Below are 13,863 nucleotides of genomic sequence, written 5' to 3' on the forward strand. Positions count from 1 at the left end.
GGTGATATTCAAGAAGGAAACACCATACAGTTCTGAGGGATGTATTTGTGTGAATCATTCTTGTTCTATATGGGGTTTGATTTTTATTTGCTGTAACACCATGTGTGTAGTCTTGCCAGGAAGATTATGTTATGTGGAGAACTTGTCTTGCTTTATATTTTACTACCGTAGAGTAGATTTTTGGAATTCGGGAGACTTCTCTGTTCTGAAAAGAACTCTCCTTTTTAACTACACTACTCGTGGGTGTAAGAGCGGCCGGGACTACTACTTTAGCTTAGTGGATCGTTATAAACATCACCGCGGAGTTCTTACTTGGTCTCAACGTGTCGACTATGCTTTCTATATAGTCATCGCCATGTAATGAGAGTGACGATACTATTCTACTTGTTAACATGCATCTTTCTAACTATCGTCTCCAGAAGGTACCGCATATGAGAGCTCTATTAGGTGTATGTTTAAGTGATTACATCGTTCCAACGAATAATGTTTAATTAGTGGAAAGACAAATTACAACCCATCAAAACCGTTTGATCACTGAGCCAATCCCAGCAGCCCAAAGCGATACGCTTTAAAGGAACATGACATAATTTGTTAGAAGAACAAAACACGTTTAAGATCACAGATTTACATATTAATTACACGGTCTAATGATGATGATAGTAGAAAACATGCCCGAAATGTTTATGTCTGAAATGTCATATTTTATGAGAAATAAATAAAAACGTATTTCCCGTTTGGAGTTTATCGCTCATTTTAGCGTTCCATTCATTTTTCTTTAAATCGATGTCATGCTAAATGGTTAATTGGTTTTTCACTGTTTTCTCGGAACCAGATACGCCAATCGATCTCAAAATTCTACAGAATTGTCAGTTTATGTATATGGTGGATTTTATAAAGTGCTTATACATTGTGTTTGGTTAGCAATACCAACTCTTATTTGAATTTTAATAGTCGGTTCCTTTTAAGGAGAACTAACAATGAATTTAACAGTCCTTACCGCGAATGAAAAGCGTTTATTTCCTCCATACCTCATTTTATTGTTTACAATGTCATCCCTTGACAATTGATTTGCTGACAGTAAAGTTGTTCTTGCCGACAGCAACCAACCTAATTATACCGTCGCGGTGCCTTTTGTTCCAAGGATTGCGCTCATTTAATGATGAATTAACCCTTTCATCATGGCGACCCTGAAGAAAAAACTGCCTTAGAAATCATAACAGTGTGATAAATTAACGTCATGGTGAAACCCTCGTATAGCATTTTGCTCGTTGTGTATTAATTATCAGCTGATGAGAAAGTCTCCATCAAACCAAGTAGCTTTGACCGAGAGCCAATTATTGTTACATGTGTATCTGGAGACTTTATTACTTCCGATTTTCAAGTTAAGCTGTTCGTAATATGTAACGAAAAGGAATGAAATTGTACACACAACCAATTATAACTACATGTACAAGGTATCTTTTGAACCATGGTACACTCCTAAACACTTTGGGTCACAATTTCGTGAGTCCCATGGGATTTTACCCATTTCTGGGTCAGTGTGGCCCAAATCTGTAAAAATTACCCAAAAATGGGTCAAACTAAACGCAGAATCCAAGTTTAAATCCCATTCAGCCTGACTCTGAACTGGTCTGGCTCCTTTAGCTTCGGTCAGTGCAGGAGCAAGAGAATAAAAAAAAAACCAATTATTTTAGGAAGCAGGCACTTTGACTTTTAGCGTATTCATCTCCACCCATGTTGTTTGCATGCAGCAAATTAGAGAAGAAGAGAAAGAAATAAGACAAATAATAATGATGAGACATATAAATGGAAATTGTGGATTAGGCATACATTGACGTTTTTTGCCCGATTGCTTTCTACATCATGCCCCAATGGACCCTATACATTTCCCTTAATTTGTATTTTATCCATCAGAGGAATTCGTTACATGGATAAAACGTGAAACGTATTAAATAGAGTATATCTTTCCCAGTCGCGAAGTCAGAGAATGCAAAAAACAGTAGTTTAACAATGGGGATGTTCTGTCCAAACTGACCATTGTGGTTTTTTTATGCAGATACATAGATAATATATTAAAATGCAAGGCGGTCTGCAGGAGTGTCATTATTTTGGAAATTAGGCTTCCACATATCATGTATTTTTTTAATGCATAATTTTACTCTTTTAGTTATTTTTTGTTATTTTGTACCGTTAATACAAATATTTTGCCGCTGGAAGTGAAGTTGAAGTGAGCCTAGATTGCCCTATGTGTTGCGTATTTGTTAATGTTTTCACCCACAATGAAAGTCACGCTAAGTTTCAGGTCATGTGCAATGGTATCCTAAGTTGGACCATTCCAAACGTCTTATAGGGGGTGTCAATCAACAGGGGTCAGTGATGTGGTTAGGAGGGGCAGAACAAATTTCTTTTCATTGCATTCGTTTTCATCACCCTTAGTATATATTTTAAAAAAAATGGTATGCCAATATTGTCAATGGTAGATCCAAGTTATATACAACTTAATTAATTACTTAACCAACAGACAAATGGGCTCAAGCCTAAATTAACCCAGTTAATACCTGGACATGCTAACAACAAGCTTGTATAATCACCTGCAACAGTGGACAACCTATTGTCCCTCCTTTGTGAATCCCGTTCCCGTTGTTTTTGTACACGTTTTTCAACCGTGGAGCTTTGTTGTTACAAGTCCCCGGTTTGAATGTGTATATAAACAAAAAATCGTTGACCAACTGCAAAACCTATGGAAAATGCATGGGCGGACAACAGATAACCACGAGGGCATTGCCATCAAACAGATCCCTCGCTGCAGTTTAATATAATTGTGTATTGGTTTGCACTTACCCATGGGGGAACTAACCGGAGGCAAATTAAATAAAAATACATAATAAAATACATTTTGTAAATCAAGTCTTATAAATTGCCATTGTACCCTTTGAACGGAGATTGACAAAGGCGAATGAAAAAAATAATTTTCGCTGTGGTTCCTTCGATCTTGAGATCGATGTGATTCATAGATTGATGTAAACCTCAAGGGGAGTCAGTTGTTCTTTTGATTTTGCTCATTCCCTAAAATCTCTCCGTTTTCCAGACTTAAAATGTCAGTACATTGATTTCAAAATTTCTTTTCATTGCATTCGTTTTCAAATTATGTCATTGCATTTGTTCCCAGATGTCATCCTATCCTGGCATTCTAAACTTCATAGCTTAAGGCTGTTTTTAGACTTCTGTCATTACATGATTATTGTTTCACAGACTTGTGTCTAATTGCATTGTGTTCCAGACTCTTATCAATGCATTGTTTTCCAGACTTCATGTCAATGCATCATCTTCCAGACTTCATGTCAATGCATTGTTTTCCAGACTTCATGTCAATGCATTGTATTCCAGACTTCATGTTAATACATTGTTTTCCAGACTTCTTACCAATGCTTTGTTTTCAAGCCTTCTGTCAATGCATTGTTTATCAGACCTAATGTCAATGCATTGTTTACCAGACTTCTTATCAATGCATTGTTTTCCAGACTTCTTATCAATGCATTGTTTTCCGGACTGCATGTCAAATGCATTGTTTTCCAAACTTCATGTCATTGTATTGTTTTCAATACTTCACTTTCAATTGTTTTTCCAGATCCCAAGTCATTGCATAAAGCTGTTTTCAGACTTGAATAACAATCCTGTATAAATGTTAGTTTGAGTTTCCCACTCTGTTAGTTGTCTTTGTCTCTCCCTCTCAGTGAGAGCACACAAAACACCGAGCCATCGTCACTAAATTTGTTAAAGAGTACAAATCCGGTTAACATAATTGGAGAACGCTTTCCAGCTGATCCTCAATTTAGATCCACAGTAATAAATCCACAAGAGTTAGACATCGAAAACATTTAACCATGGATAGTTTCCAATAACTCAATTTGTTTCATAACTTACACAATTGTACACGTTATCGATGTAAGGATGAAACTATTATCAACACTACATGCACACCGATGGAACGCTATTTCCAGGCAAGACTAGCTGCTGCACTCTAAAAGGTCTTCATAATTGCTACTGTCACTCTCACTTAAAGGGAGGACATGCTAGAAAGAAAATCAGTCTGACAGGCATATTATATCCTTCTCTAGTTTGATTTCCAAATGTTTGTGCCCTTGGAAAACATGATAGAAAAACACCCTTGTTGCACAACTGTGTGTGCTTTCAGATGATAATAAAATGCTTCAGGTCTCTTATTATTAACACAATGTCCGCAGATTTACATTTAACTTACACAGTTTGAAGATTATGATAGTACAAAGCTTCCCTTGAAATTGTACTTACTGAGGTGCTGTAGCTTTTTGAGAAATGAGTAAAACGAATAATTGTCGTCTCGGTTTTAGCATGTACAAACGTATTAACCAATTATTATATGATGATGGTATAATAAAATCATAACTGGTTAATGGGATTTTTCTTTCTAAATTAATTTTTCGTCATACTGAAACCAATATTATTTTGTTACCTGTTTCACTCATTTCTCAAAAACTACAGAACCTCAGTTAGTAATATTTGAAGGGAAGCTTGCCACTATCATTATCTTCAAACCCTGTAAGAATGTAAATCTGTCAACATTTTGAAAAAGTACCCAAATCCTTAAAGCATTTTTTTTAAAGAGGAAGTCGTTTTCACAATGTGTTTGTTTGTTTTACTATCAAAGCTCCCAAGTAAGTTTTTTGTATGCCAAGAATTATTTGATTAATTACCATATGGTAATTACCAATAGTGTGCGAGTGGGGTCCATTGCAGCCCACCGTAGTACTTGTATTATAGTTGAACCTTAAATTATTACTCGATAAGTTGTTCTTACATAACCCAAACTAATGTTTTCCCTGGCCTGAACAGACTTTCTAAAAACCTCAGTAAAGGGTAGGGTCCATTTCGGCGTATAAGGGGCGCCTGTCCCGTATGATAGGCCAACAAGTTCTGTTGTAAGATAAACTTTTTGTCACAGTTTTTTTTAGCTGTATAGGCGTGGTTTCTATCTTGTAAAATTTCAGTAACCAAATATCGTCATGATATAAGAAGTTTGTGTAATCGTTATAATTATTTAAAACAGCAAGGACAGGAAGTAACCATCCAATTTGCAAATTTGAACAGTTATACTTAATTACATAATGCAATTTTGTCAAGGGGAGGTTATACATACCGCTAACGACCCTCATTTCAAATTAATGAATTTACATATTGCTCTGAAGGCTCCTTAAAGGAAAGGCAGTGGACACTATTGGTAATTACTCAAAATAATTCTTTAACAACTTACTTGGTTACAGGTAATGGGGAGCTGTTAAAAAATAGGTAAAGCGACCTACATTAGCTAATTGTGTTATACATACACTATGAAAGTAACCATTCACGCAATTAGTATCCATGTTTTATCAAACATAATGCTTCTCATGGCGATAGTTTTGTGCAAACCATTCCAAATATGAAGGACACCATCAACATCACTATTGTTTTTATTAATCCCAGCAAAAAACATATACTATATTAATTATTAAGTTGATTTAATCTCATAAAAAATGCACACCCCATGGAAACAAAAACAAAGTTCTTGTGTTTTGGTATGGTATGGTATTCACTTCCGCTTCTCCAGCCCCTATAATGGGTTCCGTGCTATTTGGCGATGGTCTAATTACTCCTCAAGTGCTCCATCAGTCATTTGTCCTTGCCCAAACAACAATATCTTTATATGTTTTTGAACGTCTTTACCCTTGACCTAGGTACTCGTCGGAATTGTTTTCCGTAAGCATTTTCTTTCCCGGTAGTAAAGCCATCCTCAAAAATTTCCTGATTTTTTTTTTAATAAAGGATTCCCTTTTTTGAATCGATTTAAAAAGAAAGAAAGAAAAAAAGCATAATGACAGTGGAATTTTGTTTATGACTGTACATTTTATTATGCCGTTAGTTGAATCCTTCCATGTGAATCTTGTTAACCTTAAGAACAGACTGATGTAAGACCACTCTAAGACCAGATGTATTGACACAAAATGATGAGGCTTTCATAAATTGCAGGTCCGGCTATTTTCGTTGGGCAGAATCAACATGGCGGCTAATACATGAAGGTCTTGAGGGGTGCACCCAAAGCCATTGTGACTGTAGTGTACGAAAGTGAAAGCCCGCAAGGGAAAAAGGGTGCAGCCCACTAAACAAACTCACATAGCACAGTCCATAATGTTAACTGTTCAAAAATACATACACAAATACTGAGGAAGCCTCAGAGCTTTTAATTATTCATTGACTTCCGAACGTTCATCCTGCTTAAAATAAAGGGAGTCCCAATAGCCAGTTGAGCTGCTTGTGTCCCCCCCCCCCCCTAAACGAAAGACACTATAATGTCCGAGCGTCCATCGGCAATTGAACGAAGGCAGTTGCCTCGATGCCCCTTGCTAGTCATTGCATTGGTGCCCTTGAAATTCTTCTGTAGCATTTTGTAGTGTCCTCATAGGGTGCCCTTTGTGTACCAAGGAGGAAAATGCCTTGGTGGCATTGCCCTTGCAAAAACGAAACATACTGGCCTGATGTAAAAGTATTATTTTGAATAACACGTAAATAAACTTATCATTAGTTAATCACAACGTGTACATGTCCTACCCACGCTTTCGGTCAGCCCCCCACAACAATTTGCCCAATCATTTACACCAATCTCATTTCCTAATTCAATCTATGAAAGTGTATTGACGTGAGGGGAATAATGAGAACGTCACCTCGATCCACGAAGCGAAAGTAGTATAGCCCCGGCCAATTGTATATAGGATTTGAGGCAGTGCATGGTGAGGTATCAATATATATATGGTTTGCGGTACCACCATGTGTGTATCTAGCTTGCTCTAGTCCATGTCTTAGAGCAAGCTAGGCGAAACGTTGACACCAAGAACTGACTCCGCGGTAGTACAGTTAACTACGATAGCCAGAGTAGTATAGTCACAGCCTATATACCATCCGTCCGGGTAACACTCAGTTAAACAGCACTGACAGTGCTTTTCAGATCTGAGAAGTCTCCCGAACACCCGAACAATCTTCTCCGCGGTAGTAGAATACAGAAAGACATGTGGTTCTCTATGAACAAACTCTATCTGGCAAGAAGATACCCATGGTGTTACAGCACACCATATAAAGTATATAATTATGAATATACATTGGTCACTGATATTAACAAGTGTGTGGAGGAACCAAAAGCAATGACATAAAAACTTGTAATTGATTTTAAGGCTCAGTATTGATATCATAATAATTCGCAGTTAAATTTGTGCATGATATGCATTAATATATAATGTGCTTTCCACATTTACCATGTAATGAGTGCTACTACTGATTATGGCGTGACCCGAATCCCCATTTTCAAAACAGGACACGTTCAAAATTTGACTATAGAGTTATGTCCAAAAGTGACGAAACAATTTTGTTCCCCATCGTTGTCTTTATCGTACATACATCATATCATTCATAAAATGTCTCTTTTTGATGGTCATGTTTGATGTGAATACTGTACACACATAGGCCTTTATCAAATCCATATTATTGTCAGTGAAGTTTTACCGGATTCACTCTATATTTACATAATTCTCTAATGTGTAGACATAGAGCTATCCTTGCCTATGTCTCTCTGGCGACTTGTAGTTTTTAATTAGTTTGATGAAGACAAGTGCAAACAGTCACCGGACATGTTGTATGCTTTTAGTCAATTCCAAAATCCTGGTCTTGTTTCAGCAATGAGTTTGGGAGCTGTGGTGCAGTCATTAATCAATGCACTCGGGCAGAGAGCTTTGAAAGTGACGAGTTTAACTTGCTTTAGGGATGTGGCGAAATTATTTGTTTTTTGAAACACCAATATATCGAGAGTTTGGCGATGTTCTTTTTTTTTCCAGGAGTGTATTCATTACATATAAATGGGAATACAACTCATTGTTATCAACAATAAAACTGAAAAAGGGAGATGTTGAACCGAGGTGAAAGTAACTTCGACCACATGGTAAACATCGTGGTTTTTTTTACCCAGCTCAGAAACAACTTTATAAGTACAAACAGGATATACGCACATTCAGAAACTTAAACCCCCCGACCGGTTTCAGAAAAAAAACCGTTTATAGAAACGAACTGTTATTTAATTTTATTTGCCTTATAAACAAATATGATTAAGAAAACACTGAACGGGCGTTTAGTTTTTAAGTAACTGAGAACCCCCCCCCCTGACAATAGTTTGCACGTATTTAATGGACACGTGTAGGAAACACGTGTCTAGTTGATACAAATACAACAGAAGTGATCGACAAATGAAATTAATATGTACGTATCAACAACTAGCAATATCTCCAATAATTTCCAATTATCATATACATGAGTCCAGATACAATTGGAATTTGGACTTTAAAGCAATAGAAAAAACGCGGACCGAAAAACAGATGACAGCAATTAATAAATTACGAACTTATAATGAATAAGTGTAATTATGTAAATACAGTTCTATTTTTGAATTCGCTGGGCGGTTGGGGCGTAAGTTAGTGCATGGAATGCTTTCTTATTACGCACATACCCTAACGTCAGAGAGCCCCCCCCCCCCCCTAAACATGAAAGTAGCTTGGCACAAAACAGCTAGTTTTGCTCACTAATGCCTCTACAGTGTGTTTGTGTAATGACAAATATGTTTTGTAAATTGAACGTTAATATGTTTTCACCTGTGTGTTTTGTTACAAATTGTTATCTTACAGTTTGGAAAGACAGTCATTTTCGAGTTAACCTATTTACTTTAGTTTAACGAATCTACAATTAAAGGTGTACATTTGTAAAAATATTCTACACTTTCATCAATAGAGTGACGTCACAGAAGTAGTTTTATACATTTTATTGCCCTTTTCGAAAACGAGGACTATTTGGGCTCTTGCTGACAGTTGAAGCCCGCAAGGAAACCGCACATTTTCTAAATAACTGACACAACCATAAGCCCAAAGCCTACCCAAGTCACGGCCTCGGTTTCGAAAAGGCCCATACTTACTAGTGAAAGGGATTCTTATAGCCAGGAACACATAATATAGTTTGTATGGGTGTTTTAAAGAGAGGCATTGCAAGCACGAAGCAATTATGGTTTTGGGTTCAATTAATGCAATTTCAGAAAAAAGTTTTTCCCCTTAAAATGTTGTTTACAGGAATATTTTGAAAGGTTTTATGCAAAAAATTACGCACAAGTATTGTCTGAACAACATCGCTTGAGTTTTTGTGACCACTGCCACTAACATAATGATTAAACATCAGACAAAAAATATAGGGTGTGTCTAATCATGCCCCCACTATTACCAGTGTGGTTTGTGCGTAGAAATATACAGCCCCATTAGATTTGTGTTAAATCCACCCGAACCACGACGCAATAACATACGGTCACATGGTATGTTATGAATCGGGCATACAAACACGTGCTCCAGGGCATGGCTAGTAGCTGCTGCTCGACCATCAAGTGTGGTCCGTGTTGATACGATAAGTGTACCTTGGCTTGCGTGCAACGTCAAGTGCACTGCTAAATATCATCGGCAGTGAACTCTCACCATATCACTTCAAGTTGCCGCGTGAGAAACCTCATTCCGTGTATTCGTTTGTGAGAAGCTTAAGTTACTGTCCGCGTACAAAGACTTGGACATTTATAGCTGAAGTACTTTTTTTTACAAGAGTTATGCGTAATGTACGGCGTTCGTAACAGATGTGGATGTCGATTTTAAATAACTTCAATGTTACCACCGTCTTTTGCTCTACGTTGGGTCTTGCTCGTCCGTATTAATGCGTAAGTGACTGCTAATCTGGTTGAAGCGATAAGGTAAGGACAGAAGTCTCACGACTGTTTAAAGGCACTGTATACGTGTGTCTCAACATATGCTTAAAAACATATCAAACCTGTGAAAATGTGAGCTTTAGTGGGCCTCAAAGTTGCGCGAGAATAATGAAAGAAAATCACCCATGTTGCACATTTATTTGACGGGTGGTTTCGATGCCCAATATAAGGCTTCATGCCTGACTTATGTTATTATTTAAGTAAGAAAATACCGCCTTCTCAAAAACTATGTTACTTCAGAGAGAGCCGTTTCTCACAATGTTTTACACTATCAACAGCTCTCCATCGCCTGCTACCAAGTAAGCTTTTATGCAATTTGTTTGGGTAATGATCAAAAGGGTCAACTTAAAGACAACTAAACAAAAATTCGTTTAACAAAAACATCGTTCACATCCCTGTTTCGTGGAAGAGAGGTTCGATGCGATCGAGGGACCAAGTTAAACAAGGTGATTATTTAGTTTTTTAAAGGCAGTGGACACTATTGGTAATTGTCAAAGACTAGCCTTCGTAGTTGGTGTATCTCAACATATGCATAAAATAACAAACCTGTGAAAATTTGAGCTCAATCGGTCACCGAACTTGCGAGATAATATGAAAGAAAAAAACACCCTTGTCACACAAAATTGTGTGCGTTTAGATGATGCTTGATTTCGAGACCTCAAGTTCTAAATCTGAGGTCTCGAAATCAAATTCGTTGAAAATTACTTCTTTCTCGAAAACTATGGCACTTCAGAGGGAGCCGTTTCTCACAATGTTTTATACCATCAACCTCTCACCATTACTCGTATTCAAGAAAGGTTTTATGCTAATAATTATTTTGAGTAATTACCAATAGTGTCCACTGCCTTTAACCGAATGTAAGAATTGCCTATCGGACACAAAGTTGTCACGACACAATGTGCCCGTCTGAATCTGCTCCCAGCGATTAATACTACTCTGCGCGTAATTAAATTGCTGATATAACATATGTTTCTAATCTTATTAAAAAAATATTAAACCTTGTGCGTCTACGAAACGTAAAGCAAAGGGAAAAATATATTTTGAGAACTTCGGAAACGTTTCTTGTAGCAGTGATCATCTGTGGCCATCGTGTTCACAAAGGTGTTTTGTATTTAAAGTACTTTAAGAAGTCGCAAAGCAATCGAAATGACTGTGTTATGATATTGAGACAAAACACATAGGCCACCTCCCTTTTTAAAATTGTTCTACGAAAAAGTGACAAACGTAAATAATTCACTAGTGCGTTTGATCATGGTTGCGTGTAATAGTATTGAAACTTTGATTAACTTTGATTGGCTGTAATTATCCCGCATCTTTCTGGATCATTCTCTTAATCCCTTTCTCCTCTCTTTTTCCATAAATGGATATGTATTTGTTTGTTCTTGTTTTATGCCTCTGAAGAAGGTCCGGTTTGAATCGAAAGCTAAGGCCATCTACCCTACTCATTATATTATTGAAACTTTAATATCAAGTGAAATAAAATTACTCTTTCCCAGAACAACGATGTTTTTTAAAACACAGCTCGCATTTTAAGAAATCTTAAGTGCCTCTCTGCTGCGTGAATATAGACATGACAGTATATCAACGGCAGTGGGACATTCCGTATATGCTTTTAGCGTAAATTATACCCTGTCAGTTAGTAAATCGAGAACAGACGAGCGTGTAATTGTGATAGATTGGCAAACGTGGCGCTCAAATCATGTTCCGTCATCTTGGATTGGTCATTTTCGTTCGGTTCCCATGTGGTTTACATGAAACCAGAAAGGGGGAAAACTTCTGATCGCTTTGGGAAGTAGACATCGGAGAAACCGTTACTGTTGCTCGGTAACTGCTTGGTCATTCAGCCTTTTATAAACTTGAATTTGTTCAGAGTGAACGGCCCTTTATGTGTTTTGGTAAGTCGACGGTGTTCTCAGTATTGTGTACAACTTGTTAAGGTTGGCGTAAGAGAAATGTAAGCAATCCGAAACAACTGATGGAAAAGGCTAGAAAGAAGCCTGATTGACGATGTGGACGGAGGCAAAGACTATGTGCAGGGACCTAATACAAAGCTATAGTTTTATGTACCAAGGCTTACGACATAACAGCTTTGATCAGGGGTTAGGCACTGGACACGGTTGGTAAATTATCAAAATAATTGCTAGAATACAAAATTAGGGTAACAAGAAAGGGAGAGTTGTTGGTTGTGAGAAACGGCTCCATCTGAAGTTAAGTGGTTTTTAATAAAGAGGTAATTTCTCACTCAAATAATAAAGCACTTCAGGCCCGAAGCTTTTTTGGGCGTGCAACAATGGTGTTTTTTCTTTCATTATTCTATTGCAACTTTGATGACCAATTGAGTCCAAATTTTCACAGGTTTGTTGTTTTGTGCATATGTTGGAAAGCACCAAGTGAGAATACATGTCTTTCACATTACCAAAGGTTTCCGGTGCATTTAAGTGCGCCGTTATATTTTCCTATCGGAGAAAATTAGCAAGACCTTCACGGCCTTTTTAGTACATGGTTGCGCAATATACATCAATAACGATACACGCGGAAATATGATAATACATTTCTTTACTTTAGCTTTATATTATTGGCTGAAACTATAAAAAATAAAATTAAAAAAATCGGTCAGTCTACATTAAGCCTTGACGAGTAACATTATCTGAGCAATCAGAATAAAATGTTATAAATTGCAATTCGTAATTGCAATGGCTCGACAATAGGCCTATTACTCATTAAATTCACTTGAGAGATAATGAGAGATAATATTTAATACAAAATTGACAAAGAAGTCCACTCATTTTCCCAAAAGATTTGCAATTTTTCCAAAATTATCAAGATCAAATATTACAATTTTAATTATTATTATTATTTGTTATATATACAAAGGTCCATGTGAGGCCTACTCTTTAAGAAGTCAACTAAGTTTCCCAAAAGATGAGAAATTTTTTCACAATTTACAAAATAATATATTTAAATTCTTTTTTTTTTTTTTCGAAAGGTCGACAATTTGGGCCTACTCCTAAAATTGAGAGATGATACAAATATGTCAGCGAATATTCTTAACAGATGGGCATAATTGTAAATAAATGTTGAAAAACATCGGTGGATGTCACTTTCAACGAATCTCGGCACACAAATGACGGGACGGCTTAAGGCTTATCACGAATCACGAGGAGAATGCAGTGGAAAAACAAACCGGTCGTTGTCAGTCAGTGGTTTTATTATGCGGAATTATCCATCTGACATTCACGATTACATCATTTGGATTTTCATTTAGTTATTTATTACTCAGACAACGGTCGTTTCAGCCCTCATATTTTCAAAGAACATACTAGGCATATAGGCTGAAAGGCAGTGGACGCTATTGGTAATTACTCAAAATAATTATTAGCATAAACCTTACTCGGTAAAGAGTAATGGTGAGCTGTTGATAGTATAAAACATTGTGAGAAACTGCCCCTCTGAAGTAATGTAGTTTTCGAGAAAGAAGTAATTTTCCACCATTTTGATACCGAGACCTCGGAATTAGATTTTGAGGTCTCGAAATCAAGCATCTGAAAGCACACAAGTTCGTGTGACAAGGGTGTATTTTCTTTCATTAATATCTCGCAAGTTTGACGACCATGTGAGATCAAATTTTCACAGGTTTGTTGTTTTATGCATTATGTTGAGATATACCAAGTTAGAAGACTGGTCTTTGACAATTACCAATAGTGTCCAATGTCGTTAAAACATACTTTTTCTTTACCAAGCTGGGTTGTCATGTTTGAGTAAAAAATCATTGAGTTTGTCTGTTTAGATTTTCATTTTATATGCTTCATTTATGAAAAATGAATCTTCAGACCTTTTATTTTCAGAGAACAAAAAAATACACCATATATATTTTACGAAATTGGGTTGTCATGCAATAGGTACACTTCGCATTGTTTGTGTCGTTGCACGTTCACAAACTGGCGAATTATAATCGCGACAACTGAAATAACAAACAGTTAATTCAAAATGGGGGTCTCTTTCCAGACGGAAAATTATCT

Source organism: Asterias rubens, chromosome 2 (assembly GCF_902459465.1).
Source record: "Asterias rubens chromosome 2, eAstRub1.3, whole genome shotgun sequence".
Taxonomy (NCBI): Eukaryota; Metazoa; Echinodermata; class Asteroidea; order Forcipulatida; family Asteriidae; genus Asterias; species Asterias rubens.